Genomic DNA, 13,826 nt, shown 5'->3' on the forward strand with positions numbered 1-13,826 from the left:
GCTGCCTAGGCATGCCTGCCTGCGGGAGCTGGCTGAGGAGTGAAAGGAAGGGGCTTCCCCAGGCAGCTGCCTCCAGCAAGGAGCAGCCGGTCCCCGCAGCCGGGAAGGATCCCTCCCAGCCGTCCTCGGCAGAGCGCACCACCAGCACGTGGTGCCGGGAGCTCGGTGCCCCCATGGGCCGCACACGTGAGCCACCGTGTCTCTGGGAAGCCTCTTGGGAGAGGAGCATCGGGGCACCTGGGCGGGCGAGGCAGCCGGCACTGTGGAGGAGGAAGGGGCAGGGGCCGAGAGAGAAGCCCGGGGCGCTGAAGGTCTCCCGGCGGTGGCAGGAGCTGCGGTGAGTCGTGCATCCCTCGCGTGCCTCCGGGCCCCTCTCTGCCGTGCTTCTCCAGACCTCTGCCTGCCTCCTTGCCTGTACCTGCCTCTGTCTCCCTTTCAGGCTGTTTGGCTCCCCAAAGCTTTTTGCCCTTCTGCTAGCGCTGCCCTCCACACCGTCGCCTTCTACGTTTCCTTTCTATGCCTCTCCCTTTCCAGCTCCCCACCTGCTCTTATTTCACTCTTCCCGCACTGCCTTCTTCCGCATTGCTGGGGAAAATGGCATTTCTAGGCCTCCCTCTGCGCAGTGACCTGTCTCTCTTTTCAGTGGCTCCCTCTGCTCTGCACCCCGTCTACTTTTTCCTAGTAAACTGTCCCTATTTTTCATTTTTTACTCTCATAATTCTTCTCTTTTTGAAATTTTGTTTCTAGGTGTACTCTTCTCTTGTTTTCTGTCTCTCTTTTTTTTATTTTTTCCTGTTTCCTGTATCCTGTTGCTTTTCAAATTTTCATTCTGTGTCTACTTTTGTCAAGATGTCTCTCCCTGTTTAATTGTTTCCTGTCTGTCCTGTACCCCGTTGCTTTTAAATGGTCTTTCCTCGTCTATCTTTATCCGGTTTGCTGTCCTCATTTTTTAATTAGTTCTAGTCTGTGCTGTGCCCAGTTGCCTTTAAAATTTTCTTTCTATGTCTCCATCTACTTGGGTTTTTTGCTATCTTTTTTTTCCTCTCTTAATGTCTTTTGAATTGAAAAAGCTTTTGAATTTTTGTTTCTATGTTCACTTTTATGTATTTTTTCTGTCTCTTGTTTTTTTTTCCCTATCTGTGCTGTATATTGTGACTTGTAAAATTTTTTTCTGTCTACTGTTACCCAGATGTCTAACCCTATTTTTATATTATTTCCAGGCTTTCCTGTGTCACGTTGCTTTTGAATTTTTTTCTCTATCTCCTTGTATCCAGTTCACTGTCTTTATTTTCTCTTTCATGCTAGCCTGTGCCATAGCCTGTGTCCTGGTTTTGGCTGGGATAGAGTTAATTTTCTTCCAGGTAGCTGCTATAGTGCTGTGTTTTGGATTTTAGGATGAGAATAAGATTGATAACACGCTGATGTTTTGGCTGTTGCTAAGCGGTGTTTACACCAGTCAAGGACTTTTTCAGCTTCCCGTGCTCTGGCAGGTGCACAAGAAATGGGAGGGGGCACAGCCAGGACAGTGGATCCAAACTGACCAAAGGGCTATTCCATACCATAGGATGTCGTGCCCGGTATAGAAACTGGGGGGAGTTGGCCGGGGGGTAGCGGTCGCTGCTCGGGGACTGGCTGGGTGTCGGTCGGCGGGTGGTGAGCAGTTGTATCTTTTTTAATTTTCCCTCCCTGGGGTTTTGTTCCTCTCGCTCTCTCTTGTGGTTTTCCTCCTCATTACAATTCATTATTATTATTACTATTATTTTGTTCCGATTATTAAACTGTTCTTATCTCAACCTACCAGTTTTCTTGTGCTCTTCCAATTCTCTCCCCCATCCCACCGGGGGGGGAGTGAGCGAGCGGCTGCGTGGTGCTTGGCTGCCGGCTGGGGCTAAACCACGACACCCTGTCGCTTTTTAAATGTTGTTTCTGTGTCTTTGTTTGTTTAGTTTGCTGTCCCTCTATTTTATTGTTTTCTTCCTTGAAGGCCTTTGTTTTTCAGTTTTTCTCTATGCCTGCTTTTATCTAGTTTGCTCTCCCTATTTTTAAATTTTGTCTCCTCTGCCTCGTACCCTTTTGCTTTTTCAGTGTTCTTTCTGTGTCGACTTTTATCGAGCTGTCTGTCCCTGTGTTTTTAGTTCTCTCTGTCTTGTCACATACCCTGTTGCTTCTTAAATTTTCTTTCTGTCTTTTATTTTTTTCTCTTCTCTCCATTCATCCTGAGGCGTTAGAGGGTCTCCTCGGCATGCTGTTATTTCTGAAGCGTAACTTGTACCCCTCTGGCTTTGTAAGAACATCTCCTCCCTCTTCCTCAGAGCAGTCTCTTTGTCCTCTCCTCCATCTCGCTTGCCTCCAGTGGGTCGGCGTCTCCCTCGTGACCTCCGTACTCTGTTCAGATCCCCTCCCCAGTGCCTTTGTGCCCTCGAGCCGCCTTCTGTCTCTCTGGCCATCTCGGCACCTCTCTGTTTCTGTCGCGACGCTTCCTGCCAGCGCCCTTGTGGTCCATGGCCATCCTTTAGTTCTGCAGCGGGCTTTGTATCTTTCTTCTTCAGAGACAACGCTTCCTCAGGCTTCCGTTTTCCCTCAGAGCACTCTTGCCTTCCCTGCGCCATGTCGGATGCCTCTGTTCGGTCCCCGGTCCCCTGAGGACATCTCTACTCTGTTCAGATCCCCTCCCGAGGACCTCATTGTGTCAGCAATCCTTTGTTTGTCTCTTTGTCCACATTTCCCCCGACCCCCGGAGCCCCCTCGTTCCTGTCATGACGCCGCCCGAGACTGTCCTCGTGCCCCACGGCACCCTTCCAGCTCTGCAGCCCTCTTTGTGTCTCTCTCTTATTCGGACAGAACCCCTCCTCAGGCTGTCATTGTGCCCCACGGCTCCCTTACCTTATTCACTGCCGTCTAGGATGTCTCCCTTCGGTCGCTCATCCCCTGAAGACATCGCTGGGACACCCTCTTGGGTTTTGCATTGCCTGCCAGAGCCGCCTTCTGTCTCTCTCTCTCTCGCTCTCAGCAGCCGCCTTCTGCCGTCACCGTGCCTCCTGAGGCCGTCCTCGTGCCCCGCAGCCCTCTGTGGCTCTGTAGCACAATTTGCACCCTTCTTGCTCCCGAGAACCATTCCCGCTGACATCTTTCATCTCCAGAGAACTCACGTTGTCCTCTCTGCTAGCTAGGACACCTCTGTTCAGTCCCTGGTCCCCTGAGGACATCCGTAGTCTGTTCAAATCCCCTCTGGACTTCTTCACCGTGTCCTCGAGCCTTCTTGTGTCTGTCCCTCTCAGAAGCCCTCTGCTACTGTCACGCTGCCTCCCGAGCAGCACGCTTTTAGCTCCGTAAGCCCCCTTTGGACTCGCTTTGTTGCCATCGCACCTCTCCTAAGATCTCTGTTCCCAAAAAAGAGCGTTCTTGTTCTTTTCTATGCCATCTAGGATGCCTGCCGAGCTCCAGGGACGAGGCCGAGCTCCTGAAACCGAGCTCCAGGGACGAGGCCGCCGCTCGGCCTAGGTCCCACGACTCAGCCTAGGTCCCGCCGCTCGGCCCTGCACCTCGGCCGCTCGGCCTCAGCCCTCACACACGCACGCGCACAAAAACAGAGAACCTTTCCCTCACAAAAATACCTAGAGATGGAGTTAAGGAGAAGACAGGAGACTCTGCTGATCAGGCACAGGGCATGGCCAGACAATCCTACTGACCAGCAACCTATTTGCCTGCCACCAGCCCTTTTTATCCCCTTGTCCCTCTCTTTTTCCGATGCTTGTTCCTCCCCAAACTCCTCTGCTACCTCCCCTTCCCCACCTTTGGTTCCTCCAGTAAACAGACCATAGTACATCCTGTGCGGTCCCCACGTGCGTCCCACAGCCTTAGTCGGCAACCTTTCTCAGTCTGTATGGTGATCCGGAAAGCCGCTCCCGTCTACTCGTCGTGACGAGTGTCACCCCGTACCGTGGGGCTGGCGGCTCTGCCGGGACAGCTCTGGGAGGAGCCAGGGCAGGGAATCCGTTTCTCTGGCTGGGTCACTGGGGTGCCTTACCTGGCACAGCGCCTCTGTGTGACTTGGAGTTTATGGGGACAAGCTTTTATCACATAACCTAGCAGGGAACCGCACTTAAAGGCTTTGCCCAGGGGCTCTAAAACTAGAATTGTCCAATGACCTTAGTAGTTGGATTGGTTTGTAGGATAATCCTATCAGAGGCATCAACTTGAAGACAGCTGCTTGACCCATTTTGTTGATTTCAGGCGTGTTGTTTGAAGGAAGAATGTACAGAAAGGGCCGAGGAGGTGCGACAAGGAGACAGGAAAGAGCAAGTAAGTTTTGAGAGAGGGGAAGAACCTCAGTGCTGCGAGTGACTGAAGGTGCTAAGGGCAAAGAGATTTTTGGGTTAGGTATGCGCATACGAAGGTCTGGGTGGGAATAGCGCACAAACAGTAGTAAAATACGGTTAGGGAAGCCAAGATTGCTCCTCCTTCTGGGCCCGTGCACGCGCCCTTGCTCTTGCAGACGCAGACACGCTGGAGCTGCGGGGAGGCAGGCGCGCAAGCCCGCCTGGAAGCAGGCTTTGGGCACAGGGTCCCTCGGCTGAGGCGGTGCCAGTTAGTGGGGGGAGAGCCCTGTGTGTTGGGCAGGTGAGGGGCGAGTGAGGCCGGAGCATGGCAAGGGCTGGTCCGGGCTGTTTGGTCTGGGGCAAGCGTGGACAGAGGGGACAGAGAGGAGGATCTGAAGGAATACGGGTTGTGAGCTCTTCATTCCCAACGAGGTCGCTGAGGGGGCAACCCCCTACGGTACCCAAGGTACGGGCGAAGGTCTGGGGCCAGCACAAACGGTGCTGAGAGAGGGAGTTTCCATAGGGTCTGGTGGTGGCTGCAGGCCGCTTCCCATCACAGAATCACAGAATCGTATAGGTTGGAAAAGACCTTTAAGATCATCGAGTCCAACCGTAAGCCTGACACTACCAAGACCACCACTACACCATGTCCCTAAGCAAACAGCGACACTGAGCCCCGTGGCGTGCTGCGCAGCCCTTTTGGTGTGCACCAGTTTGTATTCGGCCGTGCCCTGGAGCCCTCTGAACTCCTGAATTCATATTTTAGGCTCCCCCCGAGTCCCGTGTGTCCCAAGGCCCTGTGTTTGTCATACAGCGTGCCGCAATGCTTCCTGTTTAGCTTTCCTCCCATCGCAGAGTTTTGCCAGTGCTTTTTGGTGTGCTCTAGGGTCAACTGTTTTCCTCTCTGTGGGGCCCAGGCCCCTCCCCCCCACCTTCCTGTGCCCCCAGAGTCCTATGTTTTCCTTGTCACCTGCTGATGGCTTCCTCCCACCCCAGCATTGCGCTCCAGGGCTCTCCCTTTGTTCTCGTCCCCTTTTCTCTTCCTGTGCAGCCCAGGACTCTCCCTTTGGCTTTTGGCAAGCTGCCCTCAGGAGCTGGGGCACCCCTCTGCTGTCCCAGCGACCACAGCTGTCCCCAGTGGGGCCGAGGGCAATAGCCTGTGTTCTCGGTGGGATGCAGCTCTGGGCCCAGGGCCTGGGGCTGACCAGCCTCTGGAGTGGCCAGCAGGGCTGATGGCTATGGTGCCCGTGTCCCCACGGGCTGCAGCTGTGGGCCGGGGGCTGCTGAGCTGGGCTACTGCCATGAGTGTGGTGTTCACATCACCCCATCAGGGTAGGTCCAGGACAACAACGCCAGAGCTGAGCAATACATGCTGGGACCGGGACTGAGGCTGCAAGCACAGAACAGGTGAATGGGGCCGGGGGGGGTGTCCCTGCGACCGGGAACATCCCGGGGAAGGTGACACAAAGGGGGAGGTGGGGCTGGGGCAACAGCGACCGGGTCCAGGAAGACCCGCACTAGGGCCAAGGAGCGGAGGGTGCGGCGCTGGGGTCGCGGGTGGCCCAGAAGCCGAGGGGATGGGGGAAAGCTGATGCACCGGGACAGGGGGGAGGCCGCACAGGGACACGCGGGGCTGCCTGAGCGCTGGGGCTCACAGGGGGGTAGGGGTAGTGCTGGGGAAGCAGCTGGGTCGGGTCGGGGCCCTGCAAAAGGGTGGTCCTGACACAAAGGCCCCCCCCCCCCCCCGGCCCCCGTCTGTGTGTGGGGGTTTCCAGGTCGTGCGGAGGGGTGCGGGGACAGCTGGGGAAGCATCGGACCCGAAGCGGAGCCGGTGGTGGTGCTGGGAATCCCGGCCCTGCGAGCCGGCCTCCGCAGGCGCGGCGGGGTCCCGCGGGTGCTGGTGAGGGGAGGAGGGCGCACGGGACGGTGTCCCCATAGGGTTAAATGGCACAGGAGGCAGCAGCCCGCAGCATGCTGGGAGCTGTAGTCCTGGGGTAGCCAGCTTGTGGTCGGGCACGTTGTTGGCAGGGCATGCCGGGAGATGTAGTCTTTCGGCAGGGAGGTTCCAGCCAGCCCCGCTGGTGTGTGCAGCACGCCGGGGTGCGTCCTCGCCCCATGCTGGCCTCCGGGTACCTGCCGGGGCCGACAGCCGTCTGCCGGCGGGGAACGGCCTCGGGCACGTGGCGCGCGGGGGGGCGGGCGGTCGGTCGGGCGCGCGGCGGCGCCCGCGCTCACTGCTGCCCTCTGGCGGAGGAAACGCGGTACTGCAGGTCCGGCACCGCGCATGTGCGGTGGGGTGCCGCCGTGCTCACCGCGGCTGCCGTCCGCCGGTAACGGCACGGCGGTGCCGCGGTGCCTGCGGAGCCGCCGCCGCGCTCGTTGCTGCCTCCCGGTAAGGAAACGCCGCCGCTGCCGCCGCCCCGCGTGCACGCTGCCGGCGGGCGCTCGGCGCGGAACTGCAGCGCCGGTGCCGCCCCTGGGTCCGCGCCGCCCGCCGGGTGCTCGCTGCTGCCGGTGCCGCGGCGCGGTACTGCAGCGCCGACACCGCACAAGGGCGCAGCGGCGCTGCCGCCTCCGCCGCTGCCGCGGCGGCACGGCCGCAGCGCGGTGCTACCGCCCGGCGTTCGGGCGCCAGCCCTGGCCCCTCCGGCGCGCCGTCGGCGGCCGGCGCATGCGCGGTGCCCGGGAGCGGCATGGCGGCGCGCTGGGCGCGGGTCTCGGCGGCGGCGGGTGTCCTGGGGCAGCGGTAAGGCGAGCGAGCCCCTTTGGCGGGCGCGGGGGTGTGTTCTGCCCGCTGGCTGCGGGACGGGAAGCCTGAAGCTGCCCGCTGCGGCAGGCTGCCGGTGTGCCGGAGGCGAGCTGGGTCAGGGCAGCCCCAGGGAGTTGCCCGAGAGCTGAGAGAAGGGGAGAGGGGAAGAAGGCGGACACCCCCCCAGGCGCAGACGCCGGGCGGCTCCCCGCTTCCCGAGCTCCCCTGAGCCTCCCCCGGCCCCGCTTGCCCCCCACGCGCAGCTGCCCCCAGCTCCAGCCCCTCCCCTGAAGCCTGTCCCGTAGCCCCAGGTCGCTCCCAAGCCCCGTCGTGCCGGTGGCAAGCTGGCCTTCCGCGCGTCTCGAGAAGCCCCTGCGGAAGGAGAGGCTTCAGCTGGGGGCGATCTGCGGTAATAACGGTGTCTGCTTCTTCTTTCCCTCTCCCAGAGGCTGCGCTGAGGACACGGTCGTCCCTTCCTCCCCTGGGGCTGCCGGTGACGGCACCCGCCTCAGGCTTGCATGGATTGTCTGTGCCTGGCCTGGCTCTCCTCGCGGCGTGGGGGCGAAAAGGGACGGGCGGAGCGCTTGCTGGCTGTGGACAGGAGCTGCCGCGGCTGAAGCTGGAGAGAGAAGCCAGAGAAGGGTAAAGAAGAAGAAATGGAAGGCCGTCTGGCGGCTGCCTCCCGCTGCAGGCAAGAGAGAGCCTGCCTCTCCGGCTGAGGAAGGATCCCTCCTCGTAGTCCGCGGCAGGCCAGGCCGCCAGCGTGCACCGCAGGGTCTGTATGCGTCAGCCAGCGCGTGGTCTTGCTCCCTGTCCCTGTCTGACAATCTGTGTCCTGCTCCTCGTCCTTCTTTTTCCCCTCTCTCTATCGTCCGCCATCCTTCTTCCTGTCTGTCTTTTTTTGTCTTTCTATCCTTCTGCCCCAGCGCTTCTTTCTCCACCTCTCTCCTGCTCCCTGCCCTTTGCTTCCTCTCCCTGACCCTCTGCCCTGTCTCCGCTTTTTCCTTTCTCTCCTTCTCTGTCCTGCTCCCTGGCCCCTTTTTCCTCTTCCTCTGCCTCTGTCCTCTAGCCCATGGCTTGCTTTTTTTTTTCCTTTTTCCTTCTTGGTCTCTTTGTACAAATCTGACCCTTTCTTGATTTCCCAGTCCCTTTGTCCTGTTCCCTGTGGTTTTCTCTCTCTGTCTGTATGTCCTGCGCCCTGTCGCCGTCACGTTCCTCTGTTCTTCTTCCTCTCCTTTCGCCCCCACCTCTCTACCCCTCTGTCCTGCTCGCTGACCCTGCCTTTTCTTGCTCCATCTCTCTGCAGGGCTTCTCGTCCCTATTGTGTTTGATTTCCTCTACGTCTCTGACCTTTTCTTTCGGCCTTTCATTCTCTGGCGGCACCTCAGTCTTCTCCCTTGTCTTCCTTTTCTCTTTCCAGTCCTCTGTCCTGCTCCCCATCCCTGTATGAAATAGGGGCGGGTGCAGGCTCTGTTCTCTTGGGACTGGCGGGGGAAAAGCAGCCCTGGGCCGAGCGCTCTCCTGGGGTTCGGCGGGGGGTTTTGGGGCCGAGCCCGTGTGCGAGCGGCCGGGAGTAGGGGCAGCCCCATCTGGCTCTCAGGTTCTGCTTGTGGAGCTGGGCAGCCTCTGCCGCTCCCGGCGCAGGTCGGGCAGCGGCGGCCCGGGGGGCTCCTGCGGCGCCGGGCGGGTGCCGGTGGCCAGAGTGGCGGGGAAGGGCCGCGGCTGCGGCGGGCGGGGGTTCCTGGAGGCGGCTGGGCCCGGCTCCCCGCGGGGGTGCTTGGGGCTGCGGGGGTTTGGGGCGCGGGCCCGGCACCCCAAACCAGTGCCGGAGAAAGCGAGCCGGAAGCAGCCGTGATAAAGCGATGCCCTGCCTGTGCTGGTGCGGCCCTGCAGAGGTGTGGGGCCGGGCCCTCCGCAGTGCCCAAGCGCTCCCAAAAAGTGCACGTGTGGCCCTGGGGGTGCAGGGCTGTGGGGTGGCTCCGCTCCCCCCGCCCCGCAGCATCACGCATGGGGACCGCAAAGGGGTCGGAAAGCAGAGAGGGTGAGCTGGTTTGGGGCCTGAAAATGGAGAGCAGGTCTTGTGTTCTCGGGGCTTGAAAAGAGGCTGAGGTGGCTGACTTTGGGGCTGAGAAACAGCTTGAGTCGTGCGTTTTCAGGACCTGCCAGAGGGGACCGAGCGGTACGTTTTTGGGCTGAGGAGCAGAGGTGAAGTGCTGCATTTCTGGGACGCGAGAACAGGCTGAGCAGGTGGGTTTGTGGGCTCAGAAATGGGAGCCGGTTTGGGGGCCCAAAGCAGAAGCCAGTTTGGCTGTTTGCGCAGGGCGGGGGGAGGGCGTTGGGGGCTGCGGGGGAAAGCAGAGGGTGGGCAGGATGCACGGACCCTCCCTGGAGGGTGGGGCTCTGGTCGCGTCGGAGCCCAGAGTTCGGGAGGCCGGCGTGCCCCGGGCCAGCCTCTCGGTCTGAGGTGGCCTCTGGGGGGGGAAGGGTGCTTTTCAGACCCCGCACGCCCTCTTGGAGCCCAGCTCTTCTTTGTACGCTGCTGAGAATAGTTCTTAACTACTTAATCGTACAAACTGATGAATCGGTATTTCCACAGCGTCCAGCTGTGATGTTTAATAGTCATATTCAAGTTCTGACAGCGACCGCTTTCCGAGCTTGTCGAAAGCCCAGACTGTGGCAAATAGCTGGAGCTCGTAAGGAGAAGGAGCTGAAATCCAGCGGAGCTTCGGTGCGGAGCCGGAGCTTCGGTTAGCCAGAGCTGTAGCGAGGAGGAGCTGGAAGGAGATGGGGTGTCCGCTGTCTGGAGCGTGCGTTAGCCAGAGGCAACGTTAGCTGAGCGGGGGCGGCCGTGAGCCGGAGCGTCTATTCGCTGGAGCATCCGTCAGCCGGACTGCGCTCCCAGCGGGGCTGCAGAGCGGCCGGGCGCAGGCCGGGCTGTCCCCAGCCAGCGTCTCTGAGCAGCAGGGAGGCGAGCGGTCCTTCTGCCAGCGGGGAGCCTGGCCTCTTCCCTCGGGGATTAAATCCACGCCCTGCGCCCCTCCCTGCATGGAGGGCGTCTCCCGGTCCCGTTCCTGGGGGTGGGAGCGAGGTGGGGGTGCCCCGGCTCTCCTGGGGCAGCCCCGCTGCGAGGGGGCGCGGGCGAGGCGGCAGCGGGAGGCAGCGGTGTCTCCCCGGTACCTGGCAAAGGGGAGAGGGGCCGGTCGGTTGGAGCTGCCGGGGTGCACGGCCTGGCCCCGCAGGGCCCCTCTGGCAGAACCCTCCCCTGTGTTTTCCCCGTCGGCTGGGTGTGACAAACAGGATCATCTTTTGCCTCCTCTTTTCCCAGTGTCACCTTCGGCGTCACGTGCAGAAAATCCCGCGTGGTCGGTCCCGCTTGCCGCTCAGGGAATCGCGCGTATGGGGCCGGGGGAGCGGGGAGAAACCTTTGCGAGTTCAGGGACGCTACAGATGCTCCGCCTGAAACCCAGAGAAAAGGCAAATCTGCTGCCAGTGCAGAAAAGGTGATGAAGACCTGCGGGTAACAGAGCGTGCCTCCTTCCTGGATTGGTCCCTTGGCAGTTCCGAAGGTTTTCCTTTCGGGTAAAAGAATGATCTTTCATCTCGGATAAATGAAGAGCTGCCTGTTACCTTCTTCAGGGTCAAGTGTTTCTCTTCTGTTTGTTCAGACTAACTTTATGGGCAAGTTGGCAAGAGCCTTTTCTTTTTATATGCACAACTACATTGTTAGTAAACTATGGTGTCAGTAGAGTTAATTTTGGAGCACCTAGATGCCAGTAGAAATAGAATGAGTGAAATGTGATGGAAACTGACATTTCAACTTGATTTTTATTCCTTTTTTTTTTTTTTTTTAATTAGAGCGTTGATGGCATGCTGTGCTGTGGGTCAATCCGCATTCTCTTCCGTGGAGCCTTCAGTCTAGGACTTTAAAAAAAAAAAAAAAAGTTTGTCCTTCCAAAACAGGACTAGTCATTCCTAGGCTTGAGGTGTAGACTTGGAGGGTCTTTGAAGTCCGTGATCAGGATTACAGCGTTGCTGCTCTTTGTCTTCACTTTCGTTAATTTCCCCACTGCTCGGTGGTGGTTGGGAGCCCCGAGTTGTCATTTTTTTTTTTCCGTCTCTAACACGTTTTTTTTCCCCCAAGGAGACGCTGCGTTTAAAAGGGAATGAGTGTCCTGGTTTCGTCTGGGATAGAGCTAATTTTCTTCCCAGTAGCTGGTATAGTGCTGTGTTTTGGATTTTAGGATGAGAATAATGTTGATAACACAGTGATGTTCTAGTTGTTGCTAAGAAATGCTTCCACCGGTCAAGGACTTTTGAGCTTCCCATGCTCTGCCGGGCGCACGAGAAACTGGGAGGGGACACGGCCAAAAGAGTTGATGGAAGCTGGCCAAAGGGCTATTCCGTGCCATCTGGCGTCATGCCCAGTATGGAGACTGGGGGGAGTTGGCCGGGGGATAGGGATCGCTGCTGGGGGAGTGGCTGGGCATCGGTCGGCGGGTGGTGAGGGCTTGCATCCCTTGTGTTTTCCTGGGTTTTGTTCCTCTCTTGCTCTCTTGTTGTTTTCCTTCTCATGATAATTCATTCTTCTTCTTGTTGTGTTCCAATGATTAACCTCTTCTTATCTGAGGCCACGAGTTTTCTGACTTTTGCTCCTTGGCTTCTTTCCCCCATCCCCCTGGGGGGGGAGGGTGAGCCAGCTGCTGGGTGGCACTTAATTGCCGACTGGGGCTAAACCACAGCAGTTAGTTTCCTTCCAAACGTGTCAGTCAATGCACTCGAGTGATGATTATTAAAACCACCAAAACGGCACCTGTCTTACAGATCTGGACTCCTTCTGAACACGTATCCATCGCACGCAAGTGTCATTGGGCTACAGATCATCTGCACTTCACGCTTTGACAAGACGGCGTGCTGAGACAGGGATGAGCTCTGAAAGAAAAAAGGTACAAGGTCACGGGGTTTTTGGTCTGTTTTTTTGTGGGGGGCGCGTGTGTGTGGTTTAAAAAGAAGAGTGCGACGCTGAGTGGCGGCAGCCTGCAGAGCTCTCTTGCTGCCTGAGCTCTCCTTTTCTTCTCTCTCACTCCTCTTTCATGACTGTAATTGGAATTTGGACAATGGTAGAAGAGCAGGTAAGTTACTTGCCTGTGTAGATGTGCTGGTAATCCCAGGAAGGTCAATGCTTGAAGCCGTAGCGAATAACTTGGCCGCAAGTAGAATTTCCGAAGGAAGAAAAACAACGGGAAGCAAATAGCAAGTTACCGAGCGATTTGCGTGGGTCCACCACATGGCAGTTTTATTGCCAAACGCTGCTGGGCAGTATGCTCCAAGCGGCTCTTTTTGGTAAACGTGAATTTTCAGGAAGTTCAGGGTTGTGCGTGGCAAAACGTGTCCCTCTGTTTATGTATGCCGCTACGTAAACGTCCAGCGGCGGGGCTGTTGTTCCCTGCTCTCGATACTGCCACGGTAGTGCTGCGGTATTTAGACCCAAGAGAGGGCTTTAGGAAGGGAAGGAGAATGCCTGTTTTCTGTGAGGGCTACGAATGCTGACCCTTTTCTCTGCCGCTTTCCCGTGCGTGCGATGAAGCGGTGTTATTTTTCTCCCTTGTTCCTGGTCTAAATAGTTCTGAAGCTGTCGCTGCTGTGGGATTGCAAGTGGTGTTTCAAGGTTTTTGTGGGGTTCTAGTTACGGATCGCTTCTCCTGTGGCGAAGCGTCAAGATACGGTTTTCAGTGTAAAGCTTCAGAAACTGCATCCGCTGAAATCAGCGCAGGTGAAAGTGATGTTGCGCGTGCAGCTGTGCTCGCAGGGATGCTCGGCGGCTCCTCCTCAAAACAGCGAGGGGCGTGTGGCCATCCGGAGGGTTGCGCTCTGGGTCTGAGGGCGTGCCGTCTTCTTGCTGCGCTTTGTGCTGCGCAAACCAAAGCTGCCCGTGAGTCAAAAAAGGCACGGTTGTCTAAAAAGCGCGCAAGCTCTAGCGGCCTGTATCGTCAACTGTACCGAAGATGATGCAAAACACTTTTTCCTCTGCTCAGTTGTAGTCTTCACCAAGCTTCACCAAAAAAGGAAGCTTTAGATTCCTACCCAGCTTTATGCTAAAGGTTTCTTTTTCCTCTCTCAGCAGAATGTCAGCCGCCACCATTTCGCCGTGGTCGCCCTTTCTTCTGCCAGGAAAGTGCAAGACGGACGGAAAGGATCCGTAGTGGTCTGCAAGTCCACGGTATGTCTACGATGTGTGCCTGCGTTTTTCCGAAGGTACTCGTAGCGGGGACTTGAAAGTTAAGGTGAAGAATGTGCCAACTCTCCTTCTGTAGTTTTTCTGTGAAGTATTTCAACACAAATACTACAGATAGAAAAAGGCGTGTTCTGGAGCGTGCCTACGCAAAGCTGACTTCCCTCCGTTTCTTTTCTCTTCCCGAAAGCGTAATCTTCTGTTTCTGTGCGCTTCCTATGAAATGATACTGTGAAAATAATTTTGTACTAAAAGAGGAAAGAAACTGTTGGGAAGAGTTCAGGTGTTCAGAAGAAAGAGCCTTTGTTTTCCTGGGAAAAGCTTTCTGCTTTTTCAGTCAGTAAGGTTTTAAAATATCTTGTAGGAGTACTTGAAAAGCCTTACTGCGATCCTAGCATCCGTACGAAAAGCCGTCAAGGTCAAAGAAGAGACGTGGCCAAAACGGGACAAATGGGCGTCGCTTCCGCGTGTTTTCCAGGCTTTGCCAAGAAGCGTTAGCAGCCTTGTAAGTACCGCCAGTGAGTCCTGA

The 13,826-nt window shown here is 57.4% G+C and overlaps 1 long non-coding RNA gene across 6 annotated transcripts; it reads left to right on the forward strand.

Moving 5' to 3' along the window:
- Window positions 1-5,392: 5,392 nt before the first annotated feature.
- On the forward strand, window positions 5,393-13,806 carry LOC140649858 (uncharacterized). 6 transcript variants are annotated; one of them, XR_012041792.1, is made up of 8 exons: window positions 5,393-5,726; window positions 7,515-7,843; window positions 9,225-9,315; window positions 10,394-10,568; window positions 11,210-11,283; window positions 11,890-12,011; window positions 13,190-13,285; window positions 13,662-13,806. It is a non-coding gene; the product is annotated as an uncharacterized lncRNA (long non-coding RNA). The 6 variants fall into 6 exon arrangements; XR_012041789.1 differs by having other exon boundaries at window positions 5,398-5,726; window positions 13,187-13,285; XR_012041794.1 differs by lacking the exon at window positions 10,394-10,568 and having other exon boundaries at window positions 13,187-13,285.
- The last annotated feature ends 20 nt before the right edge of the window (window positions 13,807-13,826 follow it).

Source organism: Ciconia boyciana, chromosome 3, assembly GCF_034638445.1.
Source record: "Ciconia boyciana chromosome 3, ASM3463844v1, whole genome shotgun sequence".
Classification (NCBI taxonomy): Eukaryota; Metazoa; Chordata; class Aves; order Ciconiiformes; family Ciconiidae; genus Ciconia; species Ciconia boyciana.